Consider the following 18,133-nt stretch of genomic DNA (forward strand, 5'->3'; position numbering starts at 1 on the left):
CAGCCTGAAGCCTTGGACCTGCTGAGAATAGGAAGCTACAGCCATTTTGAAGGAGGAAAATGCTTGGCCACATCCTCTCTGGAAGGAGTTATTCTTCAGGCCTTGTTGGATAAGAAGTTTCACATTTTGAAGAATACAAAAGGAAAATTACTATTAAGTAGAATACATTTCTTCTCAAAAACAGTCAAAAATCCAGAAGGCATAAGCTCAGGAGGAACACAGATCTGGGTTATTTTGGTAGAGAGTAGGGGGACTTGAGATGATATTCATATGCATAAAGGGAGATTAGGTCAGAAGCTGGAAGAAACTAGCTTGGGTGTTTCTGTTGTTCTGTTGTACTATATGGCAACCAGCTTAAAAAAAAAAAATCATTTGCAATATATTGGTACAGTGCTTCTGTACAATTTTAACAGTTTCTAAAACAGATAAATTTCATTTAAAATAGGTGGAATTATCCCAGAAATTTGGGTTAAGATACATTCCAGAGATGTAAACTGCCTCTTTACCCACAAGAATTAGAAACCTAGAAAATCTACGTTTATCCTCAAGAAAACTTTCACTTACCTTCCAATGATAGAAAAAAGAAACTCAAGCAATTGAACTAATGAAGCCTAGTTTCCCCCCAAGTAGTGTGGTTTCTTTCTTAACCTCTTCCTCCTTTACATGCTGATAATCATGCCTGCCTCCCTCTGATATAGCCATTGGACAAGACAGCAATGCATCTTCATCTGCAGACTCACCCATCTGCTTATATGTCAAGCAGAACATGTAAGACCTCAGTTCTGTCTGCCTTACCTCTCTAAGGAGACATGGATTTTCACAGAACTTGTGGGGAATCTTGAATATAAGGGGAATTTCCAGCAATATCGGGTACTTGCAGTGCTAGAGGCCCTTCCATCAACTACCTCCTCCAGATGACCTCCCAGAATAGCTGGTACTCATAAACCGAGTACCCCCAAAACGCACACATGCTTATAAAACTGACTACACACAAAATGCAATGCATTGCAAGAGTGCATATGCCTTGTCCAAAACAGCCTGCCTACTGTGGAGAAGCAAGATGTTTCAGATGCAGTGGTGAAGGTAAGAGCTGCTATAAAGCATGGAGGGAAGGCACTTTACTAAAACCTTTTGTTAATAATCATTCCCAAAAATATCTGAAGAAAAATAATAGCTCTCTAAAGACAGCATTCTTTATTTACCCTAATTATAGTTCCATATGAGATTACCCAGAAGCAGGTATCAGAGGAAAACTGAAGGAGCTTTCTGTGGTAATGGTACATATGTGTGAGGTCAAGAGTTTTTCAAAAAGCTTCTGAAATACTCTCTGAGCAGGGGAGGAGTGGAAATGTGATCCTTCTCTCTGGGTGGTAAATAGGAGGTGTAGGAAATTGTGTGTGTGCATATGGGGGAACGGGAGGGGGGATAAATGTTTCTGTTTAGACCTCAGCACAGCTTTCAGCAGCCAGTATTTCAAAACATAAATGGGAACACATTTGACACAACTGAATATGCTCTTTTTTTGTCTTTTTTTTTTCTTCAATGACAAAAGATCACATCATTTACTTTGGCCGAAATAGTACTGATGATAGAAAAGCTAGCATCTTCAGATTGAGTGTGGTATTTACCATTGGTTTCAATGGAGCCAGGTAGAAAAGCCATTCTTACTAAAATTTTAAGTTAACGAAATACACATGTGAGAATCATGTATGTTTCAGAGATGGATCAATGTCACTTTAAAAATTTAGACTTACACAAGTTGCATTTGCTTTTTTTCCTGAATAAACTCAAAACAATGCAATTATTATCTAGAAAGCCTCTGCATACGAATGACTGGACTGGATGCATTACTGATCTCTCGTGTTTTTTGTTGGTTTTTTTTTTATTTGCATGGGTATAACTCTTTCTTGGTGTTTGTTTGTTTGTTTGTTTGTTTTTGTCCTACTCAAGTTGCTCTTTCTACAGCAAGTTGCTTGTGTTAATAACATTCATTGACACTTACAAGACACTTAAGAGTTGTGGGTGTCCATGGATGGAGAAGTGATTGTTTTGCATATGTTGCCTTGCAACTTGCAATGTGAAGAGGGTAAATAACTTGCAATGTGAAGAGGGTAAAAAAATTACCTATTTTTGTCCACTATTGGTCATTTCTGGTGAAACTGCCAAACAAAATTTTAAATAGTATTAGATATGTCGGTAGGACTGACATTTTTTTGTTTGTTTGTTGTTTTTTGTTTGGGGAAGACAAGAGGGAGAAGGGAATTTCTTTCTATACATATATATATTATTTTATGTGAATTTTTTAACAATTTTAATGATTTTCTTCAGTTGCTGTTCACACTATTCACCACTGGAGGACAGGGGAGCTTAGTTAAATTTCCATAACCAGCAGAATTACTGGACACAACAGAGTCACATTAGATAATTAAGCAATATTTTGCAACATTTCTATTGTTTTAATATCTTTAAGGTGGATAATGTGTTAAACGCAATATGTGACCCTTGAATTCTGAGGTCACTTCAATGGTTGGTTTCTATGAAGAGAGGTAAGAGAATAATAGCAATATACCAATGTAGTTGCTTCCGGTTTAAGCTCAAGATAACTCACTCACCGCTGAGAGACTGCAATTGCTTTTTGTGAATAAAATGGTCAAGGCATTATTAGCATCAAAATATTTCGGTCATTCTGTATGAGAAGAAATGACTGGGGGGGGGGGGGGGACACTAAATGAAAAAAACATGATTTCTGGACAATGCCATGCAGTTTTATTTAATGCTCAGAAAAAAAATTTGCAATATACATGACCAAATAGATATGTAATGGAGGTAGCATTTTTAACTTAGGATGCAGCATCTCTTTGACATCTCTTTCTTTGACATTGGCATTGTAATCAGCCACCAATGCTGCCATTTCAGCAGACAGTACAAAATTACCAGTCAAGAGAGAACAAAAGGAGGCAGTTGATCTTTTTATAATGCTTTTAAATAATGTTACAATTCACAAAATGAATGCTCATGTGGTGCATCATGTAGTACAGCTCAGTACTGTGAAGCTTCCTTAACAAATAAAATATTTTTAAGCTAACTGCTCTTGTTAGTGGTGTGATGGATAAACTGGCCATGGTCTGACTGCAATGACAAGTTCTGGAGAAAAACAAAGCTTTCTCCTTTATGTAGATCAGTTTGTGTTTGTTTTGGTTTTCATACCTATCTTTTCTGTGTAAATACTTGAAATCTAAAGCTGCAATGACCCTTTGTGTGTTTTTTTTCTGTCACAAAACCTCCGTTTAAAAAAAAAACATCTTTAACAGCTTCTTCTTCAACACACATCTGGGTATGAGAATATTGTGCATATGAATCTATGGTTTAATGAAAAACATTTATTACCAAAAGAAACATGATTCTGTAATGAAAAAGGTATTCCAGTACTTAAAAATTTTGTATCCAAAGATAAAATTTCCATGATTTTTTTTTTTTGGGGGGGGGGGGAGTTTTAAAAATAGAAACTAATAATGACCTAAGATCTTCAAAAGCAACCAATAATTTGGAATACTTGATATTTTGTTGATTAAAATTACAATAATAAAGAGGGAACTGAATTTTAGAAAGTACCAAGAGCTCTCCCTGCTGTACACGGTGTGTTTTAATTGCAGCATGATAAGGTAACAGACACTATGATCCATGCGGAAGCCATTCCAATAGTTAAGACAATGTAAATACGCTGCTGTTTTAGCTTTACGGTTAGTCATCACAGATGTCCTGAGTCATTGCAATAGTAGAAAATCTGTTAAGTGGAACTGGCCAAGAAATTCTGTCAAGTGCACTCTGGCCCGCAGTTAAAGTGAGAAGCAAAATTCAATAGGTCTGTGTGAGCTTGACCTTGCAAACACTCTTAAATCAAAATCAAGAGATCAGTTTAACCCTAAATGACACATATCAGTCAGACCTCTGAGCACTTCTCAAATACCTATAAGAACTTAAGCACTTCTTGCCCACATCGCAACACTTTGTTCTCCAGAAAAAGGCAGAAAACATAAAACCCACACACCATTCTGAACATCAAAAGGAGGGGAAAAGCCTTCCTGGCCACTGTTAGTAGCCCTGAAACATATGTTACAAAAACTGTATGAAATCCTCCTTCCATTCCTCTTGAAATAAAAACTAATTTAACACCCAAAGATTTCTGTAAGAGAAGGCGATGGTAGAGCAGTGGTTTGGGAGCAAGCCAGACTGCTCAGTCCTTGCAGGCTGGAGTCCAGATCCCCAAGCTGAGAGCATGCCGGGTCTCTCCTATGAGGCTGAGGGCTGCTCAATCAAGCTCCTCGGCAATGAAGTGTACAGCACCATTCACCTAACAGCATGCTAATATCTGAATTAATGGCAGCTGAAAGATCCTTCAGGCTCTGCTGGGGATGTTTAGCCAATCACCACTGATTACGATAGCACCTTGGACACCCAGTGCACAGACACTCATATGAAGGTACTTAAATGTAAGGGTTAATTTTGAGATTGCTTCCATCTCTAAATGGAAAGTTAGAAAGTAGTGTTTGTTTGTTTTTTCAAAGCAAATACACTGCTGACCCTAGACATATACTTTTAGAAATGCAAACAGAACTTGAAGTCACTGAGCTTGCAGTGTGTCCATTAAGATACTACAAATAATGAAGGACCAAGTGAAGATGCACGTTGCATAAGTGGCACCCACATGGACAACTACTCCCAAAAGCACAGCACAGAAACTCCTCTCTTTACTTACCAAAAAATTATGCCAGTCTCTAGCTACGATGCAGATAAACCCAATCTTTTGTACCTCTTGCATCATTTGGTAGACTTGGCAGTGCTAAGGTAATGGTTGGACTTGATGATCTTAGAGTTTTTTTCCAATCTAAATGATTCTATGATTTGTCTCTCAGATATGCCATACATTAAACTCAAATGTTGTATAAAGCCCTATGTTCCAAATTAGGCCTTTTAAATATCTTTCCCACAGGCTGGGAAATGGTGACTACATTATAGTCTGACAAGGAGCATAAGCCAGTGGCTGTAAAGGCTTGCACAATCCTGCATCCTGATATAGACTACCATAGTATGTCTCTGTGTCTAGATTTTGCCAGCCATACTTGAGAACACCCTAAGTATTTGTCTTTTTTCTTGAATATACATTTCTCACAGGCTGGGACCCACCAATGAAGCTGAGGAACAAAGCATCCAACTAGGACACAGGCTGTCAGCCAAAAAAGGGGCAAAGCATATGTATAAATTCAAGTAAATGTTTCACTGGATCTTTTTACTGCTTTAAGTTTTGCTTAAGAGCTTTGTTGGACTGAGTCCTCACTAAACTTACAATATCAAGTAGAAAAACAAAGCTACTCACAGCTACTCGAGAAGCTGAACAACCACAAGTGGGAAAGGCCAAAACCTAAGCATCAGCAGTTAGGAAGCTATTATTACCTTTAACACTGCTGGAAAAATTCATTCCAGACTGGTATCTGGATTCTTACTCACACAAGAATAATGATTACATTAAGTTTTCTTAATATTGTAGTCTTTGCATAAATGAAATGTAATGTTAAAATGTCACCTATCTGGAAAAAAAAATGACTTAGTGTATGTTAGAAAAGCATATTGACAGAATGATATTTCCTGCCTGAAATCAAAAAGAGATCTATGTTCCCATGGGAATTTTTAATATAACCATAAGAAAATAAATAGGCAATTGTAAGTTGGGGTGTGTGCAGGGGGGAACTTTTCAATAACTTTGTTATTATTTTATTATTTTTAGGTGAACTATTTTCAATGATAAAATCTTATTAAAAGAGGTGATTGGCAAGAAAAAATGAGTCATTAGTTTGTATATAAGGTAATTTCCAGTTTTTTGATTTTTTTTTTCTTTTTTTCACTTTCCAGAATTTCCAACACAATTGCATTTTTATTTGTTTAAGAGCTGGAATAGCTTTAAGAAGGCTAAAAATTGGGGCTGCTTACCATGAAGTAATCCCTGTTTTCCTGTAGGGATTGGATGGTTTCCTCTGAAGTCCAGAGAAAATTTCCTAACACTGCCTACTACCTAAGCTAGCTGTGTTTCAATTCTGAAGGTAATTAAATTTTCTACTAAATGTTCATATAAAATATGTTGTGTCCACAGAGCTCCAGAGCCCTCTAGTGCCTGTAATTCTGCTTCCTGTGTATCTCCTCAGGAATAATTCCATCACTTTTAGTGGCGTGAATCACCAGAGATTAATTCAGCTTGCTGGTGCAAACTCTTTATGCTGCTGCCTTCATATGAGTTGGTACCACGGTAAGAAAAGCCAATGTGAATCTGACAGGGAGGTGGTAAGGCTGGAACTGCTGGAGCTTTAGGGAGCTGTGTTGTCCTCTCATTAGTTCTCTTCTGGGTACAAGCTGTGCTAGCTGCCTTCTGCAGCTACACTGTCTGAGGAAGCAGCTTCTGTGCAACAAATTCTATGTAGAGATTGTTTACAGAAGGCTTTTCAAGACTGCACTGGAGGAGCAAACAATCTTCCTGGTCAAAAGCTCCTCTGTGGCACACATCCCATGCTTATGGAAACAAGATGGAAAGAGTCTTCATGGGAAGTATGGATCTTGCACTATTCAGAGACGCCTTCTCGAGTATTCAAACACATACACACATACTCCAACACAATTTTTCAATAAGCAGTTAAACAAGAGCATGCATTATGCTTTGGCAATAGGAAAACACAAATCTTGGATGCATATTTATAGCATTCACATCCTTAACAGAAAAATAATGTTAGGTTTTTAAGTTGGTTTTGGAGGAATTCGCTTATAAGGAAGGACCAGAAAACAAAACTATAGTTAGCATCTACGCACTACTAAAGCTACCTTCTTGGTGTAAGTCTCTGTACTCAGACATTTATAACTTGGAGAAGTTCCAGTCATTTGGACTTAATTTCACAGCTCAGATTCAAGCTAGCATTTCTTAGAGAAGTAGGAACAAAAGATATCAACCATTTCTGATCACAAGGTGAGGGGAATTATACTATTTTATCAGCTATGCCAAGCCTGTTGGAATTGGGGCTAAGCATACAGACTCTTATGGGGACTCTCAAGATGCTTCATATGCCACATCCCTTCTCTCCCACGTTATATTACTCAAACAAAATTAAAGCTGTTGTTGTTGTTGTAGTTTTAATTTATTTATTGTTGTTATGTGACCACAGCACATTTTGTAGAATCAGAGAGACAGAAGAGAGGAGGGTTACACTTCAGATCTTATGACCAGATGTTGTTCGTGTATTTCACACGATATAGCTAGCCCCAAGACATAAGAGGGAATACTTGCATTTTGGTTATGTGTAAATATACATCAGGAAGAGTGGAAGAGTTTTGGAATGCTTGAATAAAAGGAGATGGATTGTTCTCATGAATTATAGTTAACCACCAGAAAGCAGGGCATTCTTGGGATAGGACATTCATAATTTAACTATTGCAAAAGCTGGAAGAAGAGTAAACTAAGAAGAAACAAAGGGGGGTCATTGAATGGTGTTTTGGAGACTTGACTTCTAACTTTGAAATCCACTGAAAAATTACTGTTCACATCAGGCTTTGCCCCGTTCTTGGCAATAAAGAGAAAGAAGCCTTGTGCTCCCAATGTAAAGGAGTCAATCCAAACACACAGGAAAGAGAGAAGGAGGAGAAGTGGCTAGGATAAATTAGAATAGATTCTGGAGGATGAAGGACAGACTGATGTTTGAGGATAGTCAGCCATGGGAGTCAGAAAACAGGAGTAATACTGGGTCAGGTTTCAAAAGATAGACCTGGGAAAGGACTCTGGGACTGTCTGAGCTGGTTTACAGGCTTATAATGGAAATGGAAAAATAAAAGCAAGAAAGAATCAGGTCAAAGGAAAACAGAGAACTGGATATTGGAATGAACTAGAATTGATTTATCATGGAGACTGGGAAAAAATGGACAAGGAGACAGAGATGGATATGAAAACCTGCGTAGTAGAGACTACAACCTAAGAAACTGTCTGCTATCTCTGCCTGTACCAGAGTCCCTACACGTACAAGGTACAAATAATGAGCAGAAAATTAGAGACTTTGAACCATACATTAAGCCAAATAATGAAAATACTTTTCCATTATTCTAGAAGCATGATTTAGAGTGTTGTTCACCACAGCAGTGAAAAAACTACAAAAGTCTTTTGACATCATAATGCTCGGTGCTACAGTACTTAAAAGTTATATACTTGGCATACTCAAACAAGGAATTCACAAAGCTGAGTCAAACATCCAACTGTGTCTTACATTGCCTAGAAGAAAAATTGCATCTCTGGACTGGGATTCAAAGCAAGCAGTATGTGGAACATGAAGACGCATGATCCCTCTCTGTCAGACAGCTTCAGTGTGCCTAAAGTGTCTTGCTTGGATTTAAACACCTGTTTCATGGCCACAGCTCCGTGTTCCAGGTGCCAAGTGCCTGAAATCACTTCCTGCACTTAGATACCGGTTTGCTCCCAGGGTAGTTTAAGTATTTGGCCTTAGGAAAACATTAGAAATAAAAGAAACTGCAGGACTAGAACCCATATGACACTTGCTGGCCAAATGCCTGAACAACTATTTACAGGGCCAGGCTCCTTACTATCTGGTCTGATGAGATTTCTCTTTCTGGCTCTAATACTTCTCAGTGTTAATAGAAGGAGAAGCTCAGTCTTGGTCAGATCACTCCAGGGAATGTTGGTACAGATGCCCTCCTATAATACAAAAGCTGGAAGTAAAAATTGTCTTACAGTGAGGAGCTAGACCAAAGAGGTCCTTTGGCAAACAACTGAATTACTAGGCCATCAGGCAAATGTGGTCGGCAGCATCTACTTCCCCCTGCACCCATGCAGTCAGAAGATACGACCTCAGTGAGTCTAACTAGCTGCTCATCTCCAGGGTCTGACATATGTTTCTGCCTCAGAATGCATATATTTAAGTATCTCATACACCCCAGAATACTGAATAAAGTTTTCCTGAACTTAAATTATCAATTTCAGCTGCAAAGTTACTGTTTAAATTGATCCTGTTGATCTGACTCAACCTCTGGAAAAAAAAATTTATGACCACATCATTAAGTGCATTGTCCTACCTACATTTTGTATGACAAAAAGTTGCATATGCAGCCTTAACTGCATTTTTGACTTTTGAATACTTGTGTCTTCTATTGCAAAAGAGAAATATAATGTAATGCAGTAGGCTAGATAGCTGAAAACGTAGCAGCAGTCTATTTAAATGACATTAATATCAAAGAGATATAGGAATAACTTTATACAGTACCTGTGCAATGAGGACTAATAGAATGAAATAAAGAAAAGAGAAAATTTGGAGAAAAAGCACCCTGAGCATTAAAACTATTAGATTGCTGAATAATTTACCAATTTCCCATAGGTGTTTCACTGCATTTTTATAAAAATTCCAGTCAAATGCAAATGATCTAGAATCACAGAATATCCCGAGTTGGAAGGGACCCATAAGGATCACTGAGTCCAACTCCTGGACTCAATCTGTACCAAATGTTCCTGAATTAAAGAGAAAGCAATACTATTTCTTTTCCAGTTAGGCATCTACTTTCTGTTCTGGTGGTTTAAATAATAATGAGGGCTAATTTCTTAATTTATTTACAGTGACACAAATCTGTAGGACTTTAGAAGAGGCAGAATCCAATTTTGCAAGGTGCTGAGATCCTTCTCTCCAGCTCTAAGTATGTACACATAGATTAAAAAACAGATTTTTTTTTCTTTTTTTGTTCTTCACCATATTTATGATTACAGTTCAAAGTCAGTCCAGTACACAACTGTGTAATAGTAATACTAATTTCTTGGCTTAGTAATAGCAAAAATTACATGGAAATGTAACATGAAGATCAAACCAAGACCGTCTCTCTGCTGGAGATACTATTTAACTAGAAGATACCGTGATTCATACAGTTTTCTACAAATAAGAAAGAAGTTGCTAAGTAAATAAATGCAAAAATAGAATCAGTGACATTCAGGGCTATACATAGTTTCAGAAAGTTCAGCTGGATCTAGATAACTGCTGAAAATTGTGGTGAACAAGTCTCCACCGAAGACCAGCTTCATTCAGATCATTTTTTCCAATAAAAATATTAATCAACAACCACTCCCATTGTGGCTAAATATTTGTCAAAATTTGGGGGGTTGTTGATTGCATATCCCATCAGATTCAGATCTCAGCTGAAAAGCGTATTTCCTGTGCATCCAGGTATTATTTGAGATAAAGCATTTTTACATTAAAGGAATATTTATTTTTTTTTTTAGGAAAGCAAAGGAATTATTGATTCTTCTCCATAGTTACTTTATTTTAAAAAAGCGTGGCATGTGGTAGTCAAAGTCTTGGTGTAGAACCAAGGTATACTGCAACAGTATACCTTTGAAATCCTTATTTGTATGTGTCGTCCCAATAAATGTTAATTGAGCACACTGGTAAGTATATGGTCCATTTTGGTATTTACCTAGATCTACTGTTTGTGTAGGTAGGCAAAATCAACTTGAAGACCTAATTTTGTTTAAGCCTGAAGGTTCCATAGTTGCCTTAAATATGGCAATATCTTAGGACTCCGTTTGGAATTCAGTGGTTTCAAATCTGAGTTCATTTGCTCCCATGTCAGTGGGTGTAGTCAAATACAGACCTAAGACTGTATGCAGCTAAGCTGGAAGATCTGTGGGAGCTTGCAGCCACTTAGTTAAATTGGATATTACATATTCAAGACATTTTTAGTTAAAACAAGTATTTGTAGGAAAGAATAGGTTAAATTCTTGTCCTGCACATGCAGCCAGAACAAAGGGAGTTATGTTTATATAAATCTGACTCAAAACATTAAAAATACTGAGCTTTTAAGCACAGTAGCTCTGCTATAAACTTAACATTGTGCAATAAGATTACTGAAGATACAAGAAACAAAACCCATCTTTCCAGTCAGTCGCTGCATTTGGGATTTTAAACAGGCTCTTGACAGTCAGATTACTGGTATAATAGGTAGCTTCCCTGCATGCTGTATTGCACTGGATGTGTAAATTTTCTGTCATTTCATTCCCGTGAATGAAGTTGCATGCAACAATGTTGCATACGTATATTTGACAAGAGAAGTTGGGTCATAGGGATACTCAACCGGACACGTAGATCATTTGAAAGGGCCTTAACCTTTCTTATTTTTCCCTCTATTTCATAGTGAAAACCAGTGAGGGACTAGCTGGCACCACCTCAGAGTACATTGTGGTTTGTTTCCTCATTATGGAAATTTGTGGTTAACTTTGCATTTTGTTTTTTCTTTTCAACATTGTCTCATTGTTCTCTCTCCTTATGCTTAGAAGTATCTTGTTCAAAAAAGAAAAGATACTATTTCCCTGTAGAAATAAACCCAGGCCCACTCATGAAGAGAACTATTCATAATATACGGTTAGAATTAATCTGAAAAATGCCCATCTGTGTTACAGAAAAGACCTCTGATTCATGAAACTATACTGAATGCCAGTTAAGCCTTCTGAAAGAGCCAATGTTTTACTGTTACAAAGTTTAGATAAACATTTGCTCCCCCCTAAGCATTAGTCTGGACATTTAGAGGGTTACTCATACTATGGCAACTAATTTAGACACTTACAACTATTCTATTTATCAGTTTCCAAAGGTTTCAATCTAGTCAATAGGGAGAAATAGAGTCCTACAAGGGCTAAAACCAACTACAGGGCTATGTATCTCTCTTCTCCCTGTTTGGAAAGTAGTTAACAGCACTGCTAGGGATGCTTGGAAACTAGAGAGAAGAATCACACTGTTTTACTACAATAATATTATTCATTCAAGCTTCTCTGCCTCTTGTCCAAATAAGTGTTTCTTTCATTCCTCTTTTGCCATCATATCAGAAGGAAACTCAGAAAGATTCATGGAGGGCAAGTGCTGTGTCATGGAGTGAAAGGAAACAGATGGTCACCCATGACCTGAACAGTAACACCGCAAATAAGCAGTCAGGGCTGAACATCTGCACTCTGGTTTCTATAAGCAATGGAAGAGACAGGGTTCTTTGCTCAGCTTCATCTGAAAGTTTTTCATAGGTTTTGCTTTATATTTTATTTATTTGTAGATTAACATATTTATTTGCAGACTAAACTTTGGCTTCCATTTTACAAATATGTAAGCCTACAGAAATTTGAATGGAGTTTCATCCATACCAATAAAAGGCCAAATTTGGGCCCTGAGATGAACTCTGTTTATGCATGTGTCTGTGTGTTTGTTTCTGTGTCTGTGTATAAACACACATGAAAATCCTGGCCTAAATCATGAACTGAAACAGAATGTCAAGCATTAAAAACAGAAGCTCACATGGCAAGCCAAAGAGGATCATAATCACCATGGCTTATACATGGACGATGGTGTATCCCAAAGATACTTTCATTATCACTGTGCTTCCTCAAAGATAACAGGTCTATCAATCTCAGAATCTTCATTATACCATTCCATTATTAATTTAGAATTGCTTTGAATCCTTTGCTTTATATCTCTAGCAAGAAATATGCCTTTGCTCAAAGTGGTAAGTTCTTCTGATCAATATATAAATTAGCTTACTTGGAGTTGGCAATTTGCCTTATACAAACAGTAGAAATATCACATATCATAACAGTGATTCCTCTCTTAACAGTACCTCTTTTCACAGAGCAAGCAGTTTGGTTCTTTTGTTTGGTCTTTTATTTAAATAGAATAAAACAAAACAAAACAAAAAGTGACACTAAGAATGAAGATAAGAAACTAGCTACAATAGAATCTGCCAAAATATTAATCAGTAATTGCTTCTGCTTCATTGGTCTCATTTTCAATGACTCAATTTTCTGTTCAGTACTGTAGTTGTACTCGAAGCAATTATAAGTAGTTCATCATCAGACACATCATCTACCTGGACTTCTGCAAAGTATTTGACACTGTCCCACATGATATCCTCATCTCTAAATTGGAGAGACTTGGATTTCACAGATGGACCACTTGATGGGTAAGGAATTGGCTGGATGGTCACACTCAAAGAGTTGTGGTCAATGGCTCAATGTCCAGGTGGAGATCAGTAACAAGTGGTGTTCCTCAGGGCTCAGTTTGTGGACCGGCGCTGTTTAACATAGAACTGTACCATAAAATCATAGAATCATAGAACAACTTGGGTTGGAAGGGACCTTAAAGATCATCTAGTTCCAACCCCCCTACCATGGGCAGGGAGGCCACCTACTAGATGGGGGTGGCCTAACAAAGGTTAAAAAAGGTTAGGAATCTGCCTAACAAAGGTTAACATCTTTGTCAGTGACAAGGACAATGGGATTGAGTGCACCCTCAGCAAGTTTTCCAGTGACACCAAGCTGTGTGGTGCAGCTGACACACTGGAGGGAAGGGATGTCATCCAAAGGGACCTGGGCAGGCTCGAGAGCTGGGCCTGTGCAAACCTCGTGGAGTTCAGTAAGGCCAAGTGCAAGGTCCTGCGTCTGGGCTGGGACCATCCCAAGCACAAATACAGGCTGGGCGGAGAATGGATTGAGAGCAGCCCTGAGGAGAAGGACCTGGGGGTGCTGGTTGATGAGAAGCTCAGCATGAGTTGGCAATGTGTGCTTGCAGCCCAGAAAGCCAACCGCATCCTGGGCTGCATCAAAAGCACCATGGCTAGCAGGGTGAAGGAGGTGACTCTTCCTCTCTGCTCTGCTCTCATGACACCCCACCCAGAGTGCTGTGCTTAGTTCTGGGGCCCCCAACACAGAAAGCACATGGACCTATTAGAGCAAGTCCAGAGGAGGGCCACGAGGATGCTCAGAGGGCTGGAGCTCCTCTCCTATGAAGACAGGCTGAGGGAGTTGGGGTTGTTCAGCCTGGAGAAGAGAAGGCTCTGGGGAGACCTTACAGCGGCCTAGTGCCTAAAGGGGGCCTACGGGAAAGCTGTGGAGGGACTCTCTGTCAGGGGGTGCAGTGATAGGACAAGGGGAAATGGCTTTAAACTAAAAGAGGGTAAATTTAGATTAGATGTAAGGAAGAAATTCTATACCATGAGGGTGGTGAGGCACTGGCACAGGTTGCCCAGAGAAGCTGTGGATGCCCCATCCCTGGATGTCTTGAAGGCCAGGTTGGATGGGGCTTTGGGCAACCTGGTCTGGTGGGAGGTGTCCCTGCCCATGGCAGGGGGGGTGGAACTAAATGGGCTTTAAGGTCCCTTCCAGCCCAAACCATTCTATGATCAAAATAAAAGAAAACATGTATCCAAGGGGGTATGCTCTTGTTGTCATTTTCATTGACCTGGATGACACAAGAAAGAGCATATTTATTAAAATTGCAGATAATTAAAATCGCAGATAGTTAAAAGATGGGAAGGACTGCCAGGACTTTCAAGTTTGAGGTTATAATTAAAATTCCTCCTGAGAAACTGGAGAAACAGGTCTGAAAAATGCTGTGTCAATAACAATCATATCAAAAAGATTCAACTTCACAACTATTCATGATGCTAGAGCAATATCTCATCAGAAGCTGGAAAAATAATATAGGTTTTAGGGCCACCGTAAGATTACTAAAAGGCCTGGCACTATGAGATAAGGCACAAAATAGCTGTCTTCTACATCATGTGGACTCTGAGCAAATGTTGTGTGTCCATACAGTCATTCTGTACGTTGGTCGTTGGCCTATGCTTCAAAAAAAGCACTGCTGGTTTTACAGTGGGTAACATTCAGCATGTGTTAACAATGTCAACCTACTGCAAAAAAGGGAAGCACCATACTAGGATATATAAATAGAATCGCAACCTGCAAAAACTCAAAAAATTAGTCCTTTAACTCCACTCAGAACTGGTAAGTCTGAGTTGGTGTCCAGTCATGGGCTCTGTGCCTCAAAAAATTGCAGACTAAGTGGAAACTGGAAGAGAACAAGAATCATCATCAGACGTCTAGAAAACAATACCTATGAGGAAAGATTGAAGACATTTAGTTGCTTACACTGAAGAAAAGATCAAAATAAGAGTATGATGACATATGAGACATTAGGTAAACAGAAGAATAGTCACATACATCTTCCATTTCCTCCACCATGCAGTGATATTTTCAAAAATCTAAATGAACCAGGTAAACAGCTCTCATTTTTAGCCATAATTCAGATACTGTGGTCAGTGAACACCCCTAGTGATTGAAGTGCTGCTTGTCTAGTTATTTATTTGAAGCCTAAATCATTAAAATTAAACTTTTTAAACTGTATTTGGTTGTGTCAGAGCTCCAGACAAACTCATTTCCCAAACCTGTCTGCACTTACTAGCACAATCACAGGAGAATGGCAATTAATGAGTAAAACCCTCTCTTAAAATACAAGGATTTGATAGAAGGATTAGGTATGAAAACAGTGTAAGCAGAAAGGTACCACAGCAACAAAAGATCATGGAGAATTAAGCTGAAAGGATAATATCAGCTGCAGTGTGATTTCATTCTGATTTGCTGTCAGAAAGTATGGCTCTGTGCCTGAACTACATACTAATGCTGAACAGCAACTTCAGTAACCTTATGGGGAAATCTGGAAACTTCTGCAGGATTTAACAAATCCCAGGTAATAGCACTTCTGAAGGGATTGTTCAGGGAGATCTCAGGGGTTTGATGTGAACCACCAGTCTCCAGTCACTTGGAACCAGTACTCATAACCATGACAGATGCTACAAGTTCCTGAACCATAATCCTTCCACTTAGCTCTCTATATATTCTTGATAGGAATGAAAATGTATTTTGGTTTGACCTAGATAATTCTATATTATATCTGAACAATGCTACTACACTTCAATAAAGAGCAGTGATTTTTAATGAAGTATATAAATGAATAGGGATGGCTAAAGTGCTCATATATTATTGTGACAGAGGCCAATATAATATGTTAGACAGACAAATGTATCAAATTTTACATCATCAGATCCATCATATTCATGAATTTGGAATTTGTCTTTTTTAATGCACAAGCATCAAAAAGAGTGGAACATATGAAGGTTCACAAACACAATTTATAATACAAACAAACTGTAATCACACCAGATTGGACAAGGTTAGCCTTGGAAGGAAGAAGAAATGTATGACAGCAGGGAGGATTCATCTGATCAAATGTAGCCTCCTACAGTGTAAATCTGATCTAGCCAGCTGGATTACCCTTCTTGCGAGTAGAGAAAAACAAGTACACATAGGGTGTTATTCCTCACATCTTATTTAGTATAGGTCAGATTAATTATGTCATGCAGTGCCTTTGTCTTCCTTTAGACTATAAATGGAGCCTAGGAAAAGTAGTTCAAATGTAGACAGCCAGACTGCAGCCTTCTAAGGTGATGTGAGATGAATTCCACTCTTATCAACCAACTAGAGTCACGCAGAAAAAGGGAACCAAAAGAAAAAAAATAGTTAGGCAAGAAGCTAATATTTTTCTTGTAAAGTTTTCAGATGAAACATTTGACAAAAACATACACCTGCAAATAGCAAAATATGATCAGATTTATTCTTTAATGAGCTTTCTAAAAAATATTTTAATTTCTTTTTCATCCCACTTTAGTTTAACCATTTATTGTGTTTTTTTTTTCCCTCTTTTGCCAAGTGGATCCAATGGAGATAGAAAACAAAGATTTGGTACTAATGAGAGGCTAAAAATACAGCTATGGACTCAACTCCATCTTGGTGTGTGTCTTTGTTGACTTCAGTAGAATTCCGCAAAATGAATTTGACCTTGGATGTTTTCAATCAGTGTGTTCCAAATGAGAAAAAATTGTTGTTAGTAAAGACCAAAGAGGGAAATAAATCAAAGACACAAAGGGCAGTCAGTCGTCCAATTCTCTCTGATTCTCAGTGGGAATTGGGTGCTTAACAGCCCTTAGTATCCCTGAAAATCTCCTCTTGGGATTTGAAAATGAAAAGAGAAATGGGTGACCTCTTTTACCTTCCAAAAATTGCTCAGTGAGAAGTTAGGCCTTTCTGTTGTTTTCTGGGAAAAGTGAGCGAGGGGGTTAGGCTGAATAATTGTTGATAAATAAAATTTTCCTGTAGTTGATTAATCTAGCAAGTAATGAGTGTGTGTGTGTGTGTGTTGGGGGTGGGGGGAGAGTGTTTGCTTGTTTCAGTTTTCAAAATGTGATTTTGAGACAGTTTGCTTTCCTTTGAGCAGATAAAATATTTTAAATAAATAAATAAATAAATCTATGCCTAGACCAAAATAGTTCAGGTACTGAAAGGAGTATGTAAAGTATGTAAGTATGTAAGCCTATATTTTGCAGGATTATATAGGTATTAACTCAAAAGAGCAGATCAGCCCAGAGGACTATGTCTCTCCCTTCTCATTCACACATTAGATCCTCTGCTTATTTTAATCAACCAAATTGAAATTAAGACAACAAATGTATGTAATTTTCCTTCGCATGTGGTGTGGGAGATAGGAGGGAAGAATCACTGATATATATGGACAAAAGTTTAAGATTAAAACATGAATCTCTTTCCAGTTGTGACGATGAGCTGGGGGTTGCAATGAATTCAAGTCTCTGGACCCTTTGCCTTAACCCAATCATCCATACAGCAAATTACCTGGAATGATTAGATTGCAGAATTGTACCCACCCCTTACCCATTGAGCAGGAGGTGCTAGAAATTCTGCCGCTGCTTCAGTAGGAAAGAAAAGAGTAGCTAACATTATACAGGATGTTTCCGTTCTGCAGCAAGTGCCAGGAAGGCTGCAGCGTCTAATCCCTGCGAGGGAGTTCCCCTGTCCTTCCTCTTCTTTAAATGCATTTGATTGAAAGCTTTTTACTCATTCCTTGCACAAAAAGGAAGGTAAACACAGCTGTAGGATTTTAATGGCCTGAAGATAAGTGCACATATTTTTGTTGTTTTGGTATTGCAGACTGTTGACTGAATTTCAAAGAAAGCAGTAACAACAGAACAGTGAGGAATTGTACTGACTCAGGAGAGACATTAATATTCAGACCATTCTACCAAATATGCTTGGGAATATTTTCAAGTATAATAAATTCACCACAAACTCCTGAATTACTATACATTGTATGCTACCATAGGCAGCTGGTGAAATCTAAGGTAACTGACCAAAAGCACAGATACATACTTTATAAATGATTCAGGC

The sequence above is a fragment of the Anser cygnoides genome, chromosome 2, assembly GCF_040182565.1.
Source record: "Anser cygnoides isolate HZ-2024a breed goose chromosome 2, Taihu_goose_T2T_genome, whole genome shotgun sequence".
Classification (NCBI taxonomy): domain Eukaryota; kingdom Metazoa; phylum Chordata; class Aves; order Anseriformes; family Anatidae; genus Anser; species Anser cygnoides.